General features: G+C 49.5%; 1 non-coding gene across 1 annotated transcript; it reads left to right on the top strand.

Moving 5' to 3' along the window:
- The first annotated feature begins 17,001 nt into the window (after positions 1 to 17,001).
- Positions 17,002 to 17,073, top strand: TRNAG-UCC. Its single transcript has one exon. It is a non-coding gene; the product is annotated as a tRNA-Gly (tRNA).
- The last annotated feature ends 850 nt before the right edge of the window (positions 17,074 to 17,923 follow it).

Raw genomic sequence — 17,923 nt, 5'->3', positions numbered from 1 at the left:
TTATCGGGGGGTTGCTGGTGGGTTCCTGCTGGAGGAGAGGGAGAGCAAATACACCAGAGATGGGAGGGTTTGCACAGTCTGGTTTGGAGGTTGGTGCAGGGCAGGAAATTCACAGTGTGGGGAAAGGAGGAGGCCAGGGTGTGGCAAACCTGCTGGGAGTTATTTAATATGTGCCCTAGATTCTAGGAACAGACCCAGGAGGTTGGGAGGTGGAAATGCCCTAATTTGTGAAGAAAGAAAATAGCCCACCTCCATGGAGCTAGTCAAACTGACCAGACTCCCAGGGCTGGAGCCTAAGCTCACTAACCAGCGGCTGCTGTGAGATATGAAGGGGGCACCCATGAGTCAGGCTTATTGGAGCTGCCTCTCCCTTCATATCCCGCTCCTCACAAGGAGGAGGTTATTGGGCTTCCTACCAGGGAGCTCTCGCTGGACCCTGCTAGGGGCTCCATCTCCTGTATCAGTCAGTGGCTAGTAGGTGTGTGATGGATCTGCTGGGAGAGACAAGGGGCTCTCTCTTCATCCCCTCACCCTGGTATTTGCTGGATACTCTGAGCGGGGTGGGGGTGGGACTCTGTTGACTGTGATCCACCCAGAGCTTCCATTTGATTGGCTCCTCTCTGCCACAAATAGTGGGGCTGTGAGTGGGGAAAGAGGTCCTGAGTGTTGGACTCTTGCTCTTTCAGGGGCCGGTGACCTTCGAGGAGGTGGCTGTGCATTTCACCAGAGAAGAGTGGGCTCTGCTGGACCCTGCTCAGAGAGCCCTCTACTGGGATGTCATGCAGGAGAACTATGAGACTGTGACCTCGGTGGGTAAGGATTCCTGTTCCCTCTGTTCTTGGAAGGGGAAATGAAGAGTTAAGGTTCATGCCAGCCCCACAATGCCACCTCTACTCTGTCCTGTTGCAGCATCACCCCAATATGCCAGTGACACACACACACTACCAGAGACCCTCCCCTGCTGCAGAACACTTTGGGAACAGAGCACAGGAGCTGTATCACACAGTGTCAAATAGCTCCTGTTTGCTCAAGTGAAACTGGGGGTTAGGTCTGGCATAACTGTTCCATACCCCTAATCATTTTTGTTGCCCTTTTCTCAACCTTTTCCAATTCCAATATATCTTTTTTTGAGATGGGGCAACAACATCTGCATGCAGTATTCAAGATGTGGGTGTATCATGGATTCATTTGCTGTTTTTACAAATATGATATATGATATATTCTGTCGTATCTATCCCTTTCTTAATTATTTCCAAAATTGTTCGCTTTTTTTCACTGCTGCTGCACATTGAGTAGATGTTTTCAGAGAACTATCCACAATGTCTCCAAGATCCATCTCTTGAGTGGAAACAGCTAATTTAGACCCCATCATTCTGTATGTATAGTTGGGATTATGTTTTCCAATGGGCTGCACTATGTGCTATCCTGACATCTAGTACTGCTGAGATCCTGCATTCAGTAATATCCCTGCCCTTTCTGTTCCCTTTCTCCACTGAACCCCACCAGCCCATGCTTCCTGTTTCCAGCTTCCCCAGGACTCTCTGATTGTCTCTGAACCTCTCTGTCAGCAAGAAGCAGTGCCAGGGAGACTTGCCCTCTCTCTGGAGTCTTCGATTTCTGGGACATGGATTTACTTTCTCTGTGTTGTAAGAGGCTCTGTCATAATGAGTGTCTGTGACATTACCCAGAGTACAATCTGGACTGTTAAATAGCTGTGTCCCCTCAGTTCTCCAACCTGGGGTGCCTTTTCCATTGTTTTCCCGCGAGAACAGCCCCTCTTGGCCAATTAACACACAGTCTCCAGCATGTAACTCGCTCCCAGCTACACAGTATTGAGTGCTGCTAGACAGCCACTCATGAATTACACCTCAGGAAAACCAGCAAATTCTCAAGTGCCCAACTTTCCCCCAGAAATGTGCGTCTTGCACTGTCCAGCACGCTACTGAACAATGCAAGCTCATATGAAGTCTGTGATTTCATCCGTGGAAAATGACATGCACCAGCTTGTTATCCCAAACGGAGTTTCCAACACACTTTAATCCAAACACACTGGTTAGATGAACAATAAACCAAGATTGTTAACTACCGAAAACTAAAACTAGGCCCAGCCCATGAAAGGGGCACTCCCAGGAGAGACAGTATAAAGGCCGGAACATCGAACAACTTTGTAAACCTGAGAGAGCTGCCTTGGGGACAATGACAGGGAGAATCCCCCAAAGTGACTCCTTGGATTCTGCTCTTCTCTGGTCTCTGATTGTTCCTTCCGAAGTGGAGTACTTTGCACTTGTCCCTACTAATTTCATCCTCTTTCCTTCAGCTCATTTCTTCAGTTTGTCCAGATCATTTTGAATTTTAATCCAATCCTCCAAAGCACTTACAACCCCTCCCAGCTTGGTATTGTCCACAAATTTGATAAGTGTAACAGAGAGACTGTTATTGGGAGGGTTTCACCATGTGTCAGAGGGTTACACCCCAGTGGGAGGGGGCTAGGCCTGTACTGGAGTAAGGTCACTTTGTGCTTCACAGTGTGGCAGAACCTAGAATGTCCATTAGCAGGGGAAAACCTGGGGGGAATCGGCTTGTGGAATGGACAAAAACCCTGTCTGAATTCTCACACCTTGCCCTTTTCACCCCAGCAGGGTACAGAATAACGTCCATGTTTTGCTACAGATCATCCCGTACTCCCAGGGGGAAGGAAATGGCTGCAATGGAGCTGGCTCAGGTAAGGGATTATCAGGGAGCTGGTGGTGGGTTCTGCTTGGAGGGAGAGGAGCAGTAAATGCATAGGAGGGTGGGAATTGCTAGAGGTGATATGAGGCAGGAAATATCTCGGGTGGAGAAAGGGAGGGGACGGGATGTGACAAACCTGCTGACACTAGTGTAGTTTAGGGTGTGATGGGTTGTCACCCCGGGGTGCAGTCTGGGGGGCTTCTGGGAACCGCTGCCCCCTCTAACCCTCAAGCTGGGCTGGCCCTTCTCACACTGATTTGCTGGAGCTTCAGCCAGCCTCTCCAGGCCCTGCTATCACCCAGCATGACAGTTCCAAACTCAGTTCCCAGTCCAGTTTGTGGAAAAATACAGGTACCAAAATGGAGTTTAGTGTCATGTGGTCTGGTCACAGGCCCTGCTGCGTCATAGTATCCATGACTAATAGGCTGTCTGAAACATTCAGAGGAAGGCTAAGCTCTTCCACAGTCCATTGTCTTTCTTGATAAGCCATCAGCACTGTCTGGCTTCTTCATTGTTCTATCTGAAAGGCTCGTTGTGGGTGTTACCCAGAGTAAGCACATTTGAAATACAGATACAGAGTCAGTATCCATAACTTCAGATACGAATATGATACATGCACACAAATAGGACAATCATATTCAGCAAATCATAACTTTTCCAATGACACCATACATGATGCATCTTGTACAAAATACATCATAATTATGTCCTAATCATATTATAACCATACCACTATGCTGAATATGGGGGTGTAGTATCAGATAGGGCCTAATTTCAAGGCACAGGAGTTGGGAATGGAACTTCCCCTCTTTGTGGAACAGGAAATAACCCCCCAGCCAGGGCTGGGACAACTTCCCAGACTCCCAGTGCTGGAGCCTGAATCTACTGGCACTTCATTAGTTACCACCAACCCCAATCGTTGTGGCAACTGCAAACTTTATCAGTGATGATTTTATACTGTCTTCTAGGTCATGGACAAGAAATGTTAAATAGCACAGGGCCAAGATGCAATCCTTGTGGGGAAACTGCTAGAAAGAAATCCACTCAACCATGGTTCCCTATTTAAAATCCCATATTTTTAATCTATTTAATGTATGCTGTGTTTATTTTGAATCTTTCTGGTCAAAATATTGTGCTGAAACAACTCATATGCCTTACGGAAGTCTAGGTATATTACATCAATACTATTAGCTGCAACCAAACTTTTGATCTCCTCCAGTAAGGATATCCCGTTAGTTTGATAGGCTCTGTTTTCTCTAAACCTTTTTTAGTGGGCACTAATCATATTACCCTTCTTTGATTCTTTATTAATGAATGAAAGCCAGTATTGGCTGCTCCATTATCTTCATGAGTATAGATGTCAGACTTCAGGTCTTTTAGAAAGTCTTGGATACAAGTTATCCGGACCCGCTGATTTAAACATGCCTGACTTTAATAGCTGCTGTTTAATGTCCTCATGACTTCTTGTTGGAATGGAAAGAGTGTCATCGTCAACATCTTATCATAAGAGTACATCATCTGTTTTTCTCCAAATCCAGGAGAGAAATATTTATTGAGGACTTTTACCTCTTCTGTATTATTTTTGATAATTCTGCCATTTCTATCTAGTAAAGTACCATTGTTAGGATTAAGTTTGCACTTAATATACTTTTTAAAAACTTCCTTCTTATTGTCATTGATTGGTCATTGATTTCTGATAGCTTCCCTTGCCAACTTTCTACAATTCTGACTTTCTAACTTCTATTCTTTACTATTGACTTCCCCTTTCTTCCATATATTTTATTTGGAGAGTGTTGGGATTCCTACCAGGGAGACACCAATAGGGTCCAGAGACAGCCCCATCTCCTATATCAAGCTCTGGCTAGTAGGTATGTGATAAATGGGAAGACCCTGCCTCCATCTGTCAGCTGGGAGACACAAACATTCTCTCTTTCTACCCTCTGATGCCTCCTGGCTGCTCTAAGCTAGGTGAGGTGGGACTCTGTTAACATGGGCCTCCCGGAGCTTCCATTTCCCTGGTGCTGCTGTTCCATGAATAGTGGGGCTGTGAGTGGGGCAGCAGGTACTGAGTGTTGGACTCTTGCTCTTTCAGGGGCCGGTGACCTTCGAGGAGGTGGCTGTGTATTTCACCATGGAGGAATGGGCGCTGCTGGACCCCGCTCAGAGAGCCCTCTACTGGGATGTCATGCAGGAGAACTATGAGAATGTGACCTCGCTGGGTAAGGAGTCCTTTCCCCTCTGTTCTTGGACGGGGAAATGAAGATTCATGCCACCCCCACAACACCATCTGTACTCTAACCTCTACTCTGTCTTGTTGCAGCATCCAGGGCCGGCTCCAGGCACCAGCCTACCAAGCACATGATTGGGGTGGCACCTTGGGAGGGGGCGGCGAGCGGGGTTTGTTTTTGTTGTTTTTGGTTTGGCCAGGCGGCGCTGGGGACTTGGGGGACGCGACGTGGCACTGGGTGGGGCGGGGACTCGGGCGGTGTGATGCTCAGGGAGGGGTTGGGTGGCGCTCACGGGGGCAGGGCGTCGCTCTTTTTTTTTTTGCTTGGGGCGGCAAAACTGTTAGAGCCGGCCCTGGCAGCATCACCTCAATATGCCAGTGACACACACACTACCAGAGACCCTCCCCTACTGCAGCACACTTTGGGAACAGAGCACAGGATCAGTATCACACAGTGTCAAATATCTCCTCTTTACCTCAAGTAAAACTGGGGGTTAGGTCCAGCATAACGAACAGAAGCTTCCTACCCCCGGCCTTCTCTCAAACCCTGAGCCTTCTCGACCCAAACCAGAATGTGCTTGGGGTGTAACAAGCAGGCGGCTGGAGTCAGAGCTGCCGGTCCAGGGTGACTTATCACACAGACACTTGGTGCGTCCTTGAATGCTGGGTGGGGGTATCCAGACAGGGGAGCTCCAGCAGCAGAACACTGAATCTCACCCAGGATTACAGATGACAACTCCTCCCTGATCTGGATTGCACCCAGCATGTGAAAATGGCCTAGGTTGGTAGTGACATTTCTTGAGACATGCAGAGTCTTGCTCCCATATCACCAGGTGTAATAATAATAACAGGAAAGGCCGAATATGGAAAACTGATTGTTCAGCTCGCTTTTGACCTGCATCATATTTTGCAATATATTCCAAATAAGGTAATTAACGTGCAACGTATGTGTCGTTGTTTGGGGTTTTAAGCTTTAAAAGGCTTGTGTGATTTTTAGCTCAGGGGGACAGTGTTCCAATAGCTGTTGCCCCCTGCGCACTTTTAACCAAGAAAAGAACCTCAGGCTGAGCTGATTAAAAATCAATCGTGTGGTCGTTTTCCACAACAGCTTCAAGAGGTCCCTGTGATGGAATGTAAATGTCTTCTTCACACCTTCCCCCTGCAGGAGAATGGCTGTTTGACCAGCTGTTTGCCTTGCTGTCTCTGAGGAACTGGTCTGTGGGTGTTCCCCAGAATTGTAACTTTTTCAGTAATCTCATACTGTAAAATCTCATAACTTTACATACAGTGTTACTACACATTTTAACAGGAGGATGATATTCAGTAGGTTATGCGTTTTCAAAAGATACCTCACAAGCAGTACCGTGTACAGAATTGATCATAATTTTCTAGAAGAGTGAACACAGGGGTATAGACTGACACAGTGTCTGTGTGTGTGTTCCCAGCAGATATGTGGTATTTCAATCCCTCATAAGCACAGTGTTCGGCATCTTCAAGGACCTGGGGAACTAGTCCTGGGAATTCACTGGTTTACCAAGTGTGACACTGGATGGGATTGGGAGACACTTTGGTATTAATAATAAAATAATATTATAATCTGATAAAATTGCAATGAATCGTGCTAGATATGTCATGCCAAGTGTCAGTGAAAATGTTATGATTTTCCACGTATGATAATTTTGTTTCTATGTTTGTATCACCTTTGTATTGTGAGTTATAGATATGTAGGGTATATCTGTATTTCCAGACTTGTGCAGTGTTTCTGGGTGACACCCCCAGACATATTAGCATCAACACTGCCTAGCCTGTTTGATGGCCCATTGAGGGTCATCATCTGTACAATGAGCTCATGGAAAGGACCAAGGGGATACACCTATTGAGTCAGCAAGACATGCCCGGGTATGCCTGTGTAATGAGAACTTCAAGGCTTTTCCATGCCACGTGCTGTGAAGCTTGTGTTTGGGACTCAGGAAGTACAGGCCACATGGCAAAAGGAATATAAAGGGCAGCTGCATCATCTCCATTTTGTCTTCAATCCACCTTCCTACCTCTGGAGCAACTCCTCTACAAACTGAACCCTGGAACAAAGGACTGAATGACCCATCCAAGCTATGGATGTGTTCCAGATGGACTTTCAAGCCAGCAACTCACCAATACTGCTAAGAACCTGATATATCCATTTTGGAATGTATCTGACTGCGTTCCCATTTAACTTCTTTCTGTCTTTCTTTCATTTAAACCTTTAGTTTAGATGTTAAAGGATTGTCTGGAAGGATGGAATTTTGGGTAATATCCAAACCTATACTGACCTGGTGATGTGGGTGACCCTTTGGGGTCAGAGGAACACTTTGTTTATGTGAGCAGAGTTTTTAAATAACCTCTCACTGTACTGGACCTAGCTGCTGATTAGGAGCCAGAGAACTGGGATGCAATAAAGGGGGCCGTGTGATTTCTTTTTTCAGCTTCTCGATTACCCGTGTGGGGGATCAGAAGCACAGTTGGTGACTGGTCAGTGAGTTTAACTTCAGTGTTAACCAACAGTTTTGGGTGCATCTGCTCTCCCTTTTTCAGCCTGCCCTGATCTTGGCATTTTCAGTGAGAACTGCCCCTGGCCCACCAGGTCACACTGAGCACTGAAGTTAAATGAATAGAATGTTTTCTTTATGACCAAGTCTTATGAAATCAATTGAACTCCTTTGTTTTCTTTCATCTGAGCAGGGTTTCTAGTTTTCCAATGTGATGTGATCTCCCAGCTGGAACAAGGGGAAGAGCCATGGGTCCCAGACCTCCAGGGTTCAGAGGAAAGAGAGATCCTGAGATCTCCCTGCACAGGTGAGGAAACATTAAACCACCTCAGAATCTCTAAGTCCTGAAGGAAACATCTGGAATGCCCAACAAAGCCCTTGGGGAGGTCTCTCAGTTCATTATTGTCCCTTGCAGGGGTCATATCCTCAGGGTAAATATAGTTCATGGCTTCCTATAGATCCTAGCAGACACCAGGCAGTAGCTTCCTCCCTTCCCCCTGCGTATTTGGATGGGATGTGAAGGCAGAATTCATCCCCCTCCTCTCTCCTATTTGGGGGAAGAGTTTGGGGGAGTTCAGCTCCTGATTTTTATTTGACCTGTCTTCAGCACTTGTTTTTGTTTGGTCTTCCCCTTTCCATCCCTGTTTGAGGTTTCTGTCTCTATCACAGCAGGTGATGCAATGGCATGTGAGAAAGAGGAGCAGAATTCTCAGCCTGAAAATGTTGAGCCAGTGGGTAAAAACAGAGCATTATCGCAAAGATCGAAAAGGAATGTATCCAGGAGTCATGAGCAGGGAAAATCCTGGGAGATTCAGCACAGACCAAAAACAGATCAAGGAAACCAGCCAGGGAAGAAAATGGATAAATTTATCTCCTCTTGGGGAACTCAGAAGATCCTCATGGAAACCACAACACAGCAGGATATCCTCAGGCGAAAGAGAAAAAATACATGCAGTGAGTGTGGAAAAACCTTCTCTCACAGCTCAGCCGTTTCTGTACATCAGAGAATCCACACAGGAGACAGGCCCTATGAATGCAGTGAGTGTGGGAAAACCTTCAATCGCAGTTCGCACCTTATTAGGCATCAAACAATCCACGGAGGAGAGAGCCCCTATGAATGCCGTGCATGCGGAAAATGCTTCGCTAGCAGCTCAAACCTTACATTTAATTTACCCTAGTTCTTCAACTGTTGCTACAGCTCTAGTACCCATCAGTCCAAAGATGGAGAGAAATGGAGAGTTCCAACCATTGTCCTTTTAGTATCTTATTGTTCCTCTCTCTGTTTTTTGTGCTGGCTTTTCTATTCTATCATTTTCTGCCTTTGTTTAGTTGGTAACAGTTGGTTTCCATCACTCACATTTGTGTGTTTAAATCTCTATCCATTGTGAAATAAATTTTTTGCTTGTTCGATAACTATACTCAGGTGCTGTGTGAGATACAGTAGCAATGGTCCACAGTAAAACTAGTAACCTGGGATACTTGGGGAAGAGAGGATCTGGGATTTCACCGAGTATATGGTGATCCGGGCTGGACCCCAGAGGGGGACACATTGAAGGAACTCAAGGGTTAAGGTGGCTGCTGTAGCTCAGAGGAGGGTCCTTGAGTTCCAGCAGGCTGGTGAGTTTGGTCAGTAACATCCAGCTGCCAAATGCAAAACTCCCTCTTCCTTGTGGCAGGTGGCAACAAGGAGACTCACAGTCCTCAGCACCCTGAGAAGGGTCACAGTGTGTCTCTGTGTTGATCCACCTGTCAAATCCACACAGGGAAAGCTCCCGATAGCACAAAACTCTGCCCTATGAAATCATGGAACATGTGCTCTTTGCTCTGTGAAAGCATGTAAAGAATCCAAGCGTTGGAGGACAGGGTTTGGGTCCAGAGCGACCTAAACAAATTGGAGGATTGGGCCAAAAGAAATCTGAGGAGGTTCAACAAGGAGAAGTGCAGAGTCCTGCACTTAGGACGAAGAATCCTATGCACTGCCACAGACTGGGGACTGACTGAGTGAGGGGGGATTTGATAGCAGCCTTCAACTACCTGAAAGAGCAGCAGTGTGGGCTTTCTCCTGGCCACTTTTGCTGGGCTGGGCAGGCATCCTGGAGGCCTTTCTCGAAGAGAATTGGGAACTGAGTTAGAAAAACCAATGTGAAAACCAGAACCTCAGGTTTAGACTCATTTATTTATAATATTAAATCTTCAATTCTAGTGTCACAGTCAATACAATTGCTTCAGCCTGATAGTTGCCCAAAGGGAAACTTAACGTCTCTCCAAGGGGAGTGGAGAGAAAACACTTTTCAGAGTCCAAGAGAGACAAGGCGGGTGAGGGTAAGAGCTTGCAGAGGACCAACCTCTGTTGGTGAAAGAGACAAGCTGTGGAGCTAACCCAGCGCCCTTCTTCAGTTCTGTGTAACCTGGAAGGTCGTCTCCTCCATAACCAGCAGTTAGAACTGTAAGCGGGCGGTACTCACCCCTGCCACGCCTCCTGCTGGTTGGTCTCGGAATGTCACTCAGTCCAGCCCTGGAGCGCCCTCGGCAGGCTGGTGATCCCCCTGTTCGCAGGCCCCGGCGTCCCTCCCTGGACCCGGTGCCCCTTTACCTATAATTGGGTCTCCCCCTCCCAGGGGAACCCCCACCCTACTATCCCCACTTCACCTCAGTAGTGGCCACTGACAGTCAGGGTCTAGCCCCACACCCTGGGGCAGACTGCAGTATCAGCCCACTCATCACAGGCAATAGGGGTTTGGACCTGCTGCTTCATCCTACCCCTCGGGTGCCCTCTGCAACCCCCAGTACCTTTGGCCCTTTGCTAGGCCGCAGCCTGGGGCTTTCTAGGCTGGAGCTCCCCAGCCTGTTCCCAGCCCTGCTTCACCCAGGTACTTTACCTCTGCTCATAAGCAGCCAGGCCCATCCCTCTCTGAAGGCAGAGAGAGACTGTCTGGGCTCTGGCTTCCGTGCTTCTTATAAGCCCCAGGGCTTCAGTTTGGGGCGTGGCCTCCAGCTGCAGCCACTTTCCCAATCAGCCCAGCTCTGTCAGGCCACTTTTAACCCCTTAAACCCCCGGAGCAGGGTCCACCCTGCTACAGAACATAAGAACAGCCACACTGAGTCAGACCAGTTTATCTAGCCCTCTCTCCCGAAAGTGGCCAATGCCCGGCGCCCCAGAGGACCCCGGGGCCAACATGGATACAACACCACCACAAACAAGGTTAAAAGTCAATGCACATGGGAGAAGCATCTTGTGTTTCCATGGGCGGTAGGTTTGTAGAAATTTTGGTGGTGCCCAGAACCTGCCCAAACTCTGCCCCCCCACCTGCCCAAGGTTCTGGGAGGGAGTTTGGGGTGTGGCTGGGGATGAGAGGTTTGGGGTGAGGGAGGAGCTCAGGGCTATAGCAGAGGATTGGGGTGTGGGGTGATGGCTGTGTGGTGGGGCTGGGGATGAGGGGTTCATGATGCAGGAGGGGGCTCAGGGTTGGGGCAGACGGTTAGGGTGCAGGGGGATGAGGGCTCTGGCTGGGGCTGGGAATGATGGGTTTGGGGTGTGGGAGAGGCTCAGTGCTAGAGCAGAGGGTAGGGGTGTGGGGGGTGAGGGCTCTCCCTGAGGCTGGGGGGTTTGGGGTGTGGGAGAGGCTCAGGGCTGGGGCAGAGGGTTGGGGTGCAGGGGTGTGTGAGGGCTCTATCTGGGGCTGGAGATGAGGGGTTTGTGGTGTTGGAGGGGGCTCAGGGCTGGGGCAGAAGGTTGGGGTGTGCGGGGATGAGGACTCTGGCTGGAACTGGGGATGGGAGGTTTGGGGTGTGGGAGGAGCTCAGGGCTGGGGCAGAGGGTTGGGGTGTGGGGAATGAAGGCTCTGGCTGGGACTGGGGATGGGAGGTTTGGGGTGTGGGAGGGGCTCAGGGCTGGGGCAGAGGGTTGGGGTGTGTGGGTGGGAATGAAGGCTCTGGCTGGGACTGGGGATGGGAGGTTTGGGGTGTGGGAGGGGCTCAGGGCTCGGGCAGAGGGTTGAGGATGTGGTGGGGGGGGTGAAATCTCTGACTGGGGGTGTGGGCGCTGGGGTGGGGCAGGGCTGGGGATGAGTTTGGGGTGCAGGCAGGCTGCTCCGGGACAAGGGCCAGAAAGGAGGACTCCCCCCAGCCCTTTCCCTGCTGGCAGCAGCAAGCTCTGGGGGAGGAACCCCTCATTCCCCCCCCCCAGCAGCACCCTCACTCCCACCACTGTCACTGCAGGTGCTCCTAGGGCCCTTCTCAGCTCCAGGAATCTCCCTCGCCTCCCCCACTATGGGTGCCGGGGGGTGCTGCATGCACCTCCTCCCCTGCTGTTGCCCCTGACTATAGCCTCACTGGGGGTGGGGGATGGGGCTGTCTCCTTGCCCAACATGGGGCAGGAGTGGTGACTGCAGGGGGGGCTGTGATGGTGGAGGGTCCCGCTGGAAAAGGGAAGGGTCTGAGGTGGAAGGGCAGGCTCAGAGTCAGTCTGCCCTGGCAGCGAGTTGGGAAGAGGGGGGGCACTAGGACCCTTTGGCAGCAGTTGCTGCAGGGAGGCAGCATGGAGCTGCGTGGAAGAGGCAGGGATGCTCTGCTCCCTCCGGGGCCCAGGGACATGCATGGGGCCAGCAAGGGGGTCCGGGGGACACACGGGGGAAGCACGGGGGTGGCAGGTGGGGCCAGAGGGGAGACCCGGCCCCAAACTTTGGTGGAGCTGGGCCCCAGGGCTCTGAATATTGCTGGTACCCGGGCACCACGTGGGTATATAACTCGCCGCCCATGTGTGTTTCATTCCTTATGGCCTAGTCCCATCGTGTGGCCATTTCCTTTTCTTCCTTTCTGTTAAAAGCTTTGGTGTTTTGCACAGAAACATTATTTCCCCAGGAGAGACCCAGGAGTGGGGGCTGCATTCCTGTGCCAAACAGTCACTGGAAGGGGGCAGACAAAGGCCTTTAGGACGAGGCGTCCGTCACTGTCAAAAGATCATCTCCCTCCCTCCCTGGCAGCCTGAATTTGTTCCTTATCCTCCCAGAGTCTGGGGGCTGGAATCAGCACTACCCAGCCCCTCCGTATGTAGCAGGAACAAACACAAACCTGGTCTTTAACACAAGCTGTCCCCTTCCTTCTCAGGGAAGATTTTTCTGTGATTGAAGTTGAGCTTCAGTTCCCCTCTCCTAGGGGCGGGACGGGTGTGGGGCCAGCTCCCAATGAGATCTGTTTTCACCTTTGCCCCCTTTCAGTCACTCTGGGATGGTAACTCTGCTCCCAGCTGTCAGGCAGCTTCCAGCCCATCCACCCTGCTCACTAACTCTGTGGTCATGTGTTACTCCCTCTGCCAGCACACAGAGCCTGCAGGAAAACTACTCCTGCCAGATGCATTGGTGGTTTAGTGGTGTGCATAGGTGCCTTCCAAGCAGTTGATCTGGGTTTGATTCCCAGCCAATACAATAATGGCTTTTCTCCTTTGTTGTTTCCTCATCTGGAAGTGGTTTAATTTCAGTCACATTGTGTTACAATCACATTATCTAGAGAATGAGACAATAAATGTGTCGAAGTCCAGCAGGTCATACAGGATGGAGGCACACAAGGGGCTGGAATGTGTCATCTGAGAAAGACAGAACCCTTGGAAACCTGCATCTCCCATCCCCTGGCCTTGCGTGTTATGATTCCAGCTGTGTGAGCTGTTTGTAGGATGTTCCGGCATGATGGGGAAATGAAGTTTTGAGTCAGTTTTTGCTCCTGCAGATTCCTTTGCTGTTACAATTATAATGACATGAACAAAAGGGAGGCAGAATAAACATAACCCCCAAATTGCAATACAGGCGGGGAAAGAGACGATCACGGTTAAGCCAAACACGTCAAAATAAAAATTAATACTAAAAAAGGGGAGGGGGGAAGAGATCAGGTATGTGGAGATACCCTTGATATTTCAACGCACATTGTTAGAATCAAAGTTCAGACTTGACACTGGAAAACCTGCAACTACCTGTCTCTCTGAACACCTGTGATGAGCAAGATGGAGTTGGGACACCTGTTCTGCTTCAATCATTTATTGTCTCTCTGTTCTCTCCTTCTTCGCCCCCCAATTCCTCGTCTCCAATGTCTCTGCCTTTCTCCTCTTGCTCCCTCTCCCCTGCCCTTTCCAGGAACTCACACTCTACAGCATTTAGGACAAGCCAGAGCTCTCATGTTCTGCACATGAGCCTGTGTCAGAGGACGTGGGACCCCGGTCAGAACCAGTCACCAGATCAATATGACCCTTTATGGGCGACTTCTCTGCCTGCTCTGCAATTTACATCTCCCCTCTCCTCCCCCCCCCCCCGCAAACAGGGTGGGGTACAGCTCTGACTGAGAGGCCTCACAGGAGAAATTTCAGCCAAAAGACAAAATTGTGTGAAATGTTGAGAAATGAAGAGCCTCCCAAATCCCCAGAACTCTAGTGTCACCCCCATGGCACCAGCACAGGGAACCCAGTGAGATGGGGTTACAGAATACAAGGGGGGAGGCAGCAGGGAGAGAGTTGACAGGGAATCTCTATTTTTCTTTCTCTCGTCACTTTCTGTTCTTCTCTTTCCTTCCAGGAACTGCAGTCACAGCAGGGAGGGGTTTGTCTCAGTGTCTGTCACGGAGGTGGTGGAAGTGATGGATTCTGTGACTTCCTGCAACCTCCGTGACTTCTGCAGTGGCCACAGTGGCTGACTCCAGGGCCACTCAATCAACTGGCTCCAGGGACCGCCCAAGCAGCGGCCAATGCGGCTGGCACTGGGGACCACTTGACCAGTGGTCCCGAGGGCAGCAGGAGCAGCCACAGCTTGGTGGCCTCTGGCAGCACTTCTGGGGTGGCCAGAGCAGCAGCTGGCCCCCTGGGGCTCCCCCCTGCCCTAGCAGCAGCTGGAGTGGCAGCGACTCTTAGGGCTTCTCCCCTGGTAGCTGGTGCTCATTATCCATCAAATAAATCAAAACACTTCCCCCTGCAAGTGGATTTAGCCCGGGACCCTCAGAGTCAGCAGCTGTTACGCCCCCACTGAGCTCTCTGGTCAGGTGTCCTAGTGCCGGGAGCCTCCGATGTAGATCCTAAAATAGCGTTTTTGCACCTGGGGGGCTGAAATTTTGGACCAGACATTGTAGCTCCACTGTTATTTTACTGAATTGCTTCAAAACAGCAAGTGTAGAAAGTCTCCTAAGTGCCAGGCTCTCTGCCATGGAAACAGCTGCCCCTGCTCTCCAGGAGTCTGTGCATTGCACCCAGCAACGTACAAACCTGCTCCGCACTGAAGGGGGGTCAGACAGTGAGGGTAACGCAAATCTTCAGACTATTAACCCAGGTCCCTTTCTTTAACCCAGGACATGCCAGTCACCTGTTAGCCATGGCGTTATCTTCATCTTCAAATACCTCTCAGGACATTTAACAGAGGGAGTGAACCCCCCCAAATGGCTCCCTGTTGAGGCGTTGTACCGGACCTGCCCCTGGAGACTGTCTGGTTTTATACTCTTAGAGCTTTTTCTCTTCAAACCCCTTATCCCAATCTCTGGGCCAACCTCCGCATTTCAGAGTTTAGAATTTACTCTCATCACCCTCCTATGGCACTTTCCATGTGAATTGGGCAAAGCAAGTAGGGGAAGCTCCGTGGCTAATGAAAACCAACGCTCTGGGTGAGGCCTGACCTCACACCCACAGCTGTATTTCCCCCTGCATGAGCCACTATAGGTGCTTCTTAGACAAACTTGGGCTGTAGGTGGTTATGTGTGTCTGTGCTTTGCCGCCTTGGCTGCTCTGTGAAAAGCTGATGGTTCAAACAGAAGCTGGTGGGTTTTTGTTTTGTTTTAAGCAATTAGAGTCTAGTACATTTTAACAGGCAGAAAATGTCCTATTCTGGTCTAGCCCCATTTGACTCCTTCTGTCCATCTTCTTCCTTCGCCCTCAGTGTCTTTCCTTCCCCACTGGGGACATGCAGAGATGAACCCCAGTCAGTCTGTGTCACAGAGAGTCTGTATCTCCTAAGGAATGTGGGTGAAGGATTCCAGCTGAATTAACGCCGCTCACCTGGGTTAGAAACATTTGTTTCTTTCGAGCACATAGTGGGAAATGGGACATTAATTCAGACCCAGGAGGCAAGGCAGAGGCTTCATGATCCTGATCTCCAGGAAGGGAGAGAGGATCCCCAGGAAGGAACAGAGCTTCCTTTAGACTCAAGCTGGGTCTCCTGGAAGTTGGAAAAGACCCTTGGTCACTGAGGATCTCATGGGATCGTGCTGCTTCAGAGGCTCGAGAGTCCTGGGTGCGGGGAGGGTGTCACTGCACAGTCTGAAATGGAAGGGAGGACCCTGGAAGGGACGGGGAGGAACAGAAAATGGAGTAGAATGAAACAGAATAAACGCCTCTTCTCTCTCCCATCCCCAACCCAGCAAGAACTGTTATCAGTGGGTGTTATACCAATATAATAAAAACCAGCAGGATCTTATTAAGAGGGATAGGGCAAAGATGCCACATTTATTGTAAATACCATAACAAAACAAAAAACAATGTTTTTCTACTTGTTTCTATTACTACTTATTCCTTATACACACACACATATTCATTCACACAATCATTCATTCAGGTTCTGTATAGATGTTATAGTTACCAGCCTAGATATTGCTCATGCCAAGTTACTGGCCAGGTATCTTGGTCATGAGGATGGAGCCGAGTCTGTGTCAGATGCATCTGATGCTCCTGGAGGTTGGTATCAGAACCATAGACTCAAAGTCCTCAGTCTTTAGAGTCCAGTTTTATAGGAATTTATTCCTATGTCAGTTCATGAGAGTTGCTTCATTTTGCTGTTGCTAAATCAATCAGCAGATGGCTGGCTCCATGTTAATAGGTGTTTTGTTTTTCCTTCCTTTGAGGTGTGGTGGGTGGATTCCAGTTTGCCCTCCGGGGGTCATCTGGTTGATCCCACTTGACACCTTCTTCAGCCGACACTGAATTCTTCAGGCTGGTGACTCCCTAACCATTCAGTCACATACATTCTCTATCTTAATCACAACTATTTCACTGTCTCTTTACTTTTTGGGGTGTTACCAATTTATGTGAGACTCCCTGTCTTTTAACAAGCAAAGATAAAGTGAGATGAAAACTTACAGAGGGTGGGGGTCTCTATCTATACACTATAACAGCTACTGTTTTGGCTTACTTGGAGATAATTAATGTTTAACAAGTTTTATACAAAGTATTTCTTTGAGCTTAACAAGTTTTATACCAAGTATCTCTTTGAGCAGGCTCCACACAGACACAGCTGGTGGCCTGCAGGTTAGAGGCTAAATGCTGGGAATCACAAATTTACTTCCAACATAAATCCTAAGTTATAAAGTATCAATTAACAATAAATTATTTCTAACAATAAATCATTTTTCATATAAACCATGCTCAATATAAACCTTCTTTAATATCCCTACATGGGGAAACCCCACGATAAACGGCAGAGACCACAGAGACATTTGCCTCATGCTGAGAAGTAAGGTGACCAATCACCAAGTGTGAAAAATCAGAGACTTTCACCAGATGCATTGGTGGTATAGTGGTGAGCATAGCTGCCTTCCAAGCAGTTGACCTGGGTTCAATTCCCAGCCAATGCAATGATATGATGATTCCTCCACTGGGAATTGGTTTAATTTCAGTCACGTTGTTTCAGTTTATCAATGGAATAAGAGAATCCGTGTCCCAAATCCCAACAGGTCATTAAACACCCAGTGGAGGAAGAAAGGGGTGGGACTATATAATAAGCAGTTGGAGTCATCCTGGTATTACAATGCTTGGTTTACTTTTTTTAAAAAAAATTCCTTTAGTTCCCTCTCCCTTTTAGACTCAGAGCCTTTAAGGTCAGAAGGGACCAGTGTGATCATCTAGTCTGACCTGCTGCACCTTGCAGGCCAAAAGACCCCACCCACCCACTCCTGTAATAGACCCGGGAGGGGAGGCAGCTCCGTGCTCTGCCCCTACCCCAGGCAGCGCATGGAGGCCTCTGCTCCCCTCCCCAATGCGTGTGCAGAGATGTGCCAGCAGCACTGAGGTGGCTCCCTGCCCACTTTGCCTCCGTCCCTCCGTGCTGCTCCCAGAAGTGCCTGGCATGTCCCAGCATCCCCTGGGGTGGGGGGAGTGTCTCCACCTGCTGCCCCTGCCCCGAGCACCAACTCTGCAGCTCCCATTGGCCAGGAACTGTAGCCAATGGGAGCTCTGGGGGCAGCGCCTGCAGACAGCAACACATGGAGATCCCCTGGCCCCGCTCATCTAGGAGCTGCTGCCAGAGGGTTGTGTGTACCGGTCACTTTGGGAGCTGCACCACCCCTCCTGCACCCCACCCCCACCCCCAGCGCAAAGCCCACACCCAAATTTCCTCCCAGTGCTTTGCTTGTCTTCCTTTCACCAGAACCATCCTTCTTTTCCTGGGCTGCAAGTAGCCACCCCTGGGAAGCCAAGAGGCAGGCA

This window comes from Mauremys reevesii, linkage group 14 (genome assembly GCF_016161935.1).
Source record: "Mauremys reevesii isolate NIE-2019 linkage group 14, ASM1616193v1, whole genome shotgun sequence".
NCBI lineage: Eukaryota > Metazoa > Chordata > Testudines > Geoemydidae > Mauremys > Mauremys reevesii.
Note: the sequence above shows the minus strand (reverse complement) of the source record. Positions and strands in the feature narration are given on the sequence as shown.